Source organism: Leuciscus leuciscus, assembly GCF_965113295.1.
Source record: "Leuciscus leuciscus genome assembly, chromosome: 17".
Taxonomy (NCBI): domain Eukaryota; kingdom Metazoa; phylum Chordata; class Actinopteri; order Cypriniformes; family Leuciscidae; genus Leuciscus; species Leuciscus leuciscus.
In genome coordinates, this window is record NC_138741.1 from 24,717,403 (window position 1) to 24,725,200 (window position 7,798).

Here is a 7,798-nt window from a genome sequence, read left to right on the forward strand (position 1 = left end):
AGCAGTAGCACGGGCACAAGGCTACATTGCGCATGCGTCGAACCGTGCGAACCGCGCGACGCACACACGCACCGAACCGAGACAAGCGAACCGAACGGTTCGGATGTTTTTTCATGTACCGTGCCACCCCTACAAGACACACATTCACTCTCACACACACACACACACACACACACACACACACACACACACACACACACACACACACACACACACACACACACACACACACACACACACACACACACACACACACACACCATTTCCTCTGAACACAGAAGAAATTATCCACTCTCCAACACATACACATAACTAATGGCATTATAGCCTCATTGGCCTTTGTACACAGACTCTATTTCTATTCACAGCTGTCACTTTTCTCTTGCTTAAAGCAGCAGGGTGGCAAGATCAAAACAAGGCACCAGTGCCTCAGTGACAGCTCATTATCACAGACAAACACCCCCTAAAGTGACTCCCACTCGAACCTCTGCCATTTTACTTCACCGCCTCTCCCGTCACTCTGACAACAAGCACACTCTCCCCATCTCCAAACGCCAGCACTCCCGAATCCGACATTCAGAACGCTTAGTGCTGATCACGACCTCACTGTGGCTATGTTGTGATTTTATGCTGCTTCAAAATCTGGCTGTTTTGACTGGAATTGTTTCAGTTTACTTCTCTCGCCAAACATTTCCTGAATGCCTGCCCAAAAGCTTTTTACATCCCAGTGACTCTGCCCTCTGCGACTCAAAAATAGCTTCCAGAAGATTCAGGTGGTTCCTCACAGCATCTGCAGAAACACTGCTGGGTTGTTTTAACCTGTGCAGACCTGCAATAACAACAACAAAAAAACCTGAGGTGTACAGTACCTTTCTAGGGAAATTATTGGCATACATCTTTGAGCGGCATGTCTCAAAAGTTAGATATGAGGTCACGTGCAGTCGTGCACTAAAGGTTGGGATTTGACCTCATATCCAGTGTCTAATATTTACTGACATGTTTACATTAATCTAGCTGAGTCACAGATCTATTGTGTTTAAATCATCTGTTTTAGCTGACTGAATTCAGAGACAGGTCAGGCAACAGATGGCCACCCAAGCCTGAAAATACTCTATATCAGTCAGAGCAGATATACTATACAAATCTCCCACAGAAAACAACATGGATGATTGACTGAGAGATATGATTTAACCTTTTACTCCATGACATCAAACAAAACCATACAAACTAAAAGAATAAACATAGGATTACCCGTTACTCAACCATATATACATAGCTTTCAGGTTCCTCTCATCTCTATATTTGAAGCAAAAAAAAAAAAAAGCATAGGAACAAACCAGAGACATGGCTGCTTCTCTAGACAGCTGTAAACAGAGGCATATTAGGTTTCACCATCTCAGCACAGCTAACATGTCTCCTAATTCCTCACGTGCAAAGTCACACATGTAAGTCGTATCTCAAACAAGCAGCTTACATGCATATGACTATAAATCAACTAAAACTTTCCAGGTCTGCTGTGATTGCGACCTGCTAGTTGCATAATTTCAAGGAAAGCTCAGTTTTACTCTGCACTGCAAAATAACTCAATGAGTGTGATAATCTTAGAGCATTAACTTGTTTTTTTTATTTTTTTCCTTTCCAATTCCTTACTCAAACAATCACGCAAGCTGTGGGAATCATTGCGCTCTTGCTGGCTTCTTGGCTACATCTCATCATATCATGGGTCTAAGCTCAGCAAGAGTAATTAAACAAGTCTGAAGGACTTTCTGGCATTCTGGCACCACATTCAACAACACAGCGCAGGAGATTTAGGAGCTGTCCATGGTTCTGGAAAACGTGCTAATTTCAATGTTACGCAATGAATGGAAATCAATGCTATATATATAGTAACTGTTAAAATGGCTGGTTACTGTCAACCACAAGGCCAATATGCAAGCAGCTCCATTAAAACAATAACACATTAAATATGCAGTTTGTTACTGTACTGTAATATGAATATGCTAATATAAAGTATATAACCCTCTTTCTTCATATACAGTCTTGTCAGCATGACATAACCATAGTTTCCCACACCCCTATCCAGGAAGACAGTGCGCTTGGCCCTCAGAGCTGCTGTGTGAGCCATAAATTGAATTATAGCACCACCAGCCAGTGGAAGAGGTGCTGCAGTTCAGTTACCCATCTACTCTGTGTGAAATAAATATACAGCAGCTTCATATCAAACAACGCATCTCGTATATTGGCATTTTGTGAACTTAGGAAGAACAATATTAAGCCTATTAGCAATTGCATTTCTTTTCAAGTAATTCAAGACAAAATTACACATTTATGTCAAGGTAACTGATGGAATTGTACTTAATTTAAAATAAAAGATATAAAGATAGATTGCATATTACTCTGCATTTAGATCTAAAATATTGTTTAGAACATAAATTATATATTATTTAAACTTTATATAAAGTATTTAAATAATAGTAAAAAAAGAAAAGAAAAAAAAAAGAGTTTAACAAATGAAGCATGTGAGGATAATTGTTTTCTTGTGAGAACATTATTTTTTTTTTTTAGGATAATCAAAAAGCTGTATACAACTCTCAACAACATCTGAATATATCCAAATACCACTGCGAAATGCTCCTTCATTTCATCTCTCTTACAGCACTTCATATTACCTCTCACATATATATATATATATATATATATATATATATATATATATATATATATATGCTAAAAGATGGAACTAGGAAGACAACTCCAATCTGTAAATTCACATATTTTACAATATTTTTGCAAAAATTACAATATTTTATAAACACACACTTTTTTTTCTTTTTTTTTATACCACTTTTAAGCCAAGTGCACGTCTTGGATACGCCTCCTGTATCATCGACAGAATCTGTGCCAATGTTGAAGAACATTACTTCATTGCTTCTGATAGTCAATATTTCACAAAATAAATGAATAAATAATAATAAAATAAAAATGACAGAGAATGTCACTCTTAATGTCATCACTGCTTAGAATAGAGCAGATTACGGATGTGGGTGCATATAAAATAATTGATTTTGATCTAGTCTTTCAACATAACCCCCTCCACCGCCCAACACGCACACACACATAGCTACACAAACCCATCCATCCCATTATCTGAACTATGCAAGCACTCAGACCATATCATGGCTATATATTTAATGCATGAACCAGATACAATATGCTATAATAAACCATCTCAATGTAGCTATTTCTCATTTTTGAGAGCAAAATAAAATATTATACCTTAAGATATTGACCTTGCCTAAAAACCAAAGCCCGATCTGCCAAAGACATCTAGATACTCTGAAAAGAGATTCGGACTCTCGGCACCAATTCTTTAAGGTCGAGAAAGGACAGTTCAATGTGACAAACCATTCAATATTCAGACTGAAAAGTTTACCTAGCAGAAGGAACACCAGTCCTGCTTGAAGCACCGAGGGTCAGAGGAACCGAATCTTCTCACTTGTCATATTTTCCCATGTTGTGCTCCACTGGATTCACACTAAATTCAAAGGTGCGCGTGATATGAAGGCATCCAACACCCCAAAGCCCATATCCAAAACCACTAAAATCCAATGGGATATTTTTTTTTCCTTTCGAAGTAATGGATTGATATCCCCAAATAACGTACTGAGGGACAGTCAAATTCCTGCGCAACGTGCCCAACGCCCCTCAAGGAAGCTAAGTACTTGTTTTCCCCTCAGAAGCGCGGAAGCTCGTGCCATTCTCCTCCCGCCCGTCGACGCACCTCGCTCGAGCGCGAGCTTTCGTCCGCATTAAACCCGGGAAGTCAACTCAAATCTCAGCAGGGAGACCTTCACACCACCGCACCTTTACAAGTACTTCCCCCCCAGCTTAATCCACACAGTCACTGACCGACTGCCTTTCGCGCCAGCCCTCCATCCAAAAGGTATCAAAAGTGTCTTCTCCTCAGGCTGCGTACGCTCTCCACACGCGACTGAAGATGGATTAATAACTCGAAATTTCTCCGATAAGTCGATATAACACACATAGGATGCTAAAAAAAATTAAAGAGAGGTCTAATTAATTGCACATGAAGCGGGAAGACGGAGCAAATTCCACATAATAACGGTCGAGCTGTTAAAACAAACTAGTTTTGCACCAGCCACTGCCTGGGATCATCCGTATAACGGCTGTTCTCTCTACCCTGCTGTTTGGATTGGGAGAGAGAACGCAGGACGTCATCGCGGATTGGCTCAGACTGACGCTCGCAATACTTGATACGTGTGTCACTCTGCGCCCCTCAGTGAGAAGTGCTGTTGATTTAGGGTTCGAAGATGACAGAAAAGGTAAAGAAGACCACGGACTATGGCAAGCTGTTTTATCGTTCATTCATTTGAACAAAGTAGTATAAATTTCGTTCTTGCTTAAAGTTTGTTTTTAACTACAGTAGTAAGTCAAGGTTGACTATATCTGCAGCCTCAAAGCTAGCAGTCATTAGTTGGAAACAGGAGCCTAAACCCCTGTGTGGCAGCAGCAGCGCGAGTTTTGGAGAGAATGATCAAGCAGACTAGAGACAGTGTAGTACCAAAACATTCTCAAGTTTATTAATGGGTAATTTCACCCAAAAAATGTAAATGATCTGCTATTATCTATATTTTCTCACCCTCAAGCCATCCTAGATATTCCTTTTTTTCTTTCAGCCAAACACAATCTGAGTTATATTAAAACATAGCCTGGCTCTTCCAAGCTTTATAATGGGAGTGAATAGTATCTGAGATTTTGAAGCCCCAAAAAAGCTCATCCATCCATCACAAAAGTAATCCATATACGGTCTAGGGGGTTAATAAAGCAATACTTTCTGAAGCAAAGTAATGCGTTTTTGTAGAAAAATATCCATGACTATATATTATATTACATTATATTATATTATATAGAATAATTATAACTTTATAAACTGTAATCACTAGCTTCCGGTAACGTCCATCCGCACGTTTACGAGAAAGTCAAGTTCCGGCATATGGCGTAGGATGTAGGAGTAGCATAAGCTTAGGTGAGAGTAGACTCCTCTTGCAGTTTAAACAAATATGGCTTCGCTTCAGAAGGCCTTTATTAACCCCCTGGAGCCGTATGGATTACTTTTCTGATGGGTGGATGAAGTAACTATTCAATCCCATTATAAAGCTTTGAAGAGCCAGGATATTTGTTTTAATATACCTCTGATTGTGTTTGGCTGAAAGAAGAAAGTAATATACAGATGTCAAAGTGAAGCCCAAGGAATAAGAAAATATTAACAATTATTCATAAGTTATGAATTGGGTGTATTCATTTCAATTTCAAAAGCAACTTTTCTTTAGATACTATTAGGCAGGGTGCAAATTGGAGCCCCCTGAAGAATGTCAAAACAAGATGTAGGAATTTTGAAAATAGCAAACTGTTTGTTGCTGAAATATCCACAAGTTCAACTCCAACAATGAAATAAGAGCACACTGTTTACCTGCTACTGAGATGCATGTGAAATTGTTGTTTATTACTTTAGCAACAGAAAGCTCCCTGCACGTTATTTTTCAGAATCATGATTGGTCGAATTCATCAAAACAAAGTGATTAAGAAATCTAACAGTGAAAAAATGAGACACTATAGTGTGTTTTCCAATTGTAATTGTAATCTCACTAGTTAAAATTGCTTTTTACTTGACATTTGTAATGATTAATCATAAAGATTAATCATGTACGTACACTCTAAAAACTCCTGGGTTATTTCTTCAACCCATTTTCTGGGTTATTTGTGTTGGGTTAAAATTATGGGTTATTTTTTCAGAGAGTAACCATTTTCTGGGTTATAGGGCTAATATTTTGACCCAATTTATGGGTTGTTTGGGTTTCTGGGTTATTTTTCAAAGAGTAACCCATGTTCTGGGTTATAGGGTTGGCTTTCTCTCTCTCTCGCAGTTGTTCTGGAATTTTCTCACAACAGTCGTTTGAAATAACCGTCGCTTCGCGCTCGATCCGTTTTGGCCTGTGCTTCATCGGTGCAACTTCATCTATATTCAAGGTAAGAGAGTATTTTCAGTGTTGATGTAATGTTAACTTTTCTGTGTCCATGTCCCTGTTGCTAGTTTAGCACCATTTGCTAAAAAAAATAAAAAATAAACACGTTGCTACGTTGAGACTAGCGTTAGCCGTGGTAATTCTGTGGTTGGCATGTAGCCGCGGCTATCACGACAACATCTAGGTCTAGGACAACTCGAGGTAACGTTATCGCACACCGGACGCGATTTTGAACACGGTCCTGAGCCGTTGCTGGGTGCCGCGGACAGACCGCCGGTGTGTGTGTGTGTGTGTGTCCGTTACACTCATAGAGAATAATGTGTTCGAATTTTAAAGACGCGGCGCTGCGCTTCGCGTCCGGTGTGCGAGCCCCTTGAGAGAGTGCACGTCCGGTGAGCGATACCTCGAGTTGTCCTAGACGCGACGCGTCGCTTCTCGTCCGGTGTGCGAGCCCCATAGCCGCGGCTACAGAGCGACGAGGCAACACAATAGTTGAGTTATGTTTACCAGCTGTGCCGTGCTTATCATATTATACAGTGCTCTACTGGCTGAAGTAGTGAGAGTTGAAGAAGCGGGTCAAGTCTTCAAATTGTTGCTAACCTCTATATTGCTCTCCAGGTCATTTTGAATGGACAGTTTTGTCGCTGATAAGCTAACTGAGTGGCAGCTGTCTGAGCTGACAGAGAATTTTAGAGGTGAGCATTTTACTCTTATTGCCCTTATATCATCTCTCTATACCTACATTTTTTTTTTTTTTTATAAGACTTAAATGTGTCAGTGCAAGATTTTGTGAAAGTCACAACTTCTTCGACAGTGGGGTATGTACAACCCTAAAAGATTATTGTGCCTTGTCTTTAAGCTGTTATGCATAAGAATGGGCTGTCATTACACTTTTTAAAGAAAGAAAATATGTCATTCACACAAAATGGGTAATGTTAATGCTGCAAAAGAACCACATTAGTTAACTAGCAATTTGGGCCATGTAAAAAAAAAAAAAAAAAAAAAAAAAAAAGCCACTGCATTCCCTTAAAAGTGATTATTTGTTAGCTTGATAATGAAAGAGTGTCTGGTGAGTGGTTCACAATTGTCTCGACTTATTAACAATACTCATGTTGTCTTGTTTTCTGTCTTTCAGATGAAGACATAGATGAGGAGGCATTTCTTCTCTTTGATGAGGACACTATCAAAAATCTTGTCCCCAAAGTTGGCTTAAATTCCTGAGGCTCTTCTGAGAATTGTTGTTTATTTTTCTATTTTTTATTTCTAATATTGTTATTACAGTGTGACCTAAAATAAATATGAAAATAAACATGTCCAAGTGTGTGTTTTTTCTTATAGATTTTTATTTAATGCAATAAAAATGTAAAAGTGCTTGAAGTGTGTAATATAATGTAAAACAAAGTTTTATTTTCTGAAATAAGGCATACTGGGATAGTGACCCAAGTTAGGTTATTTTTGACCCAACTCCTGGGTTAAAAAATTATCAACTAATTTTTGGGTTATTTCTACCCAGATGTTGGGTTTTTTAAACCCAACATTTGGGTCAGGTATTTAACCCATAATTTGGGTCAAAAAGCATAACCCAATTTTCTGAGTTGAAATAACCCATAAATTAGTTGGTCCCTTTTTAACCCAGGAGTTGGGTCAAAAAATAACCCATTATGGGTTATTTTTGACCCAGGAGTTTTTAGAGTGTACTATACATATTAGAATAATTTCAATAACTGGATAATAGCTAGGTACTAACCCTGAAC

At 38.8% G+C, this 7,798-nt stretch overlaps 1 protein-coding gene across 1 annotated transcript in view; it reads right to left on the minus strand.

Annotated features, from left to right (window-relative positions):
- The window catches only part of lrfn5a (leucine rich repeat and fibronectin type III domain containing 5a), a 60,151-nt gene extending 55,981 nt beyond the window's left edge, over positions 1-4,170 (minus strand). The window contains exon 1 of the mRNA XM_082142323.1: positions 3,434-4,170. The gene's annotated coding sequence lies outside the window, so the exon portion shown is untranslated. The remainder of the gene's footprint in view (positions 1-3,433) is intronic.
- Positions 4,171-7,798: the final 3,628 nt, after the last annotated feature.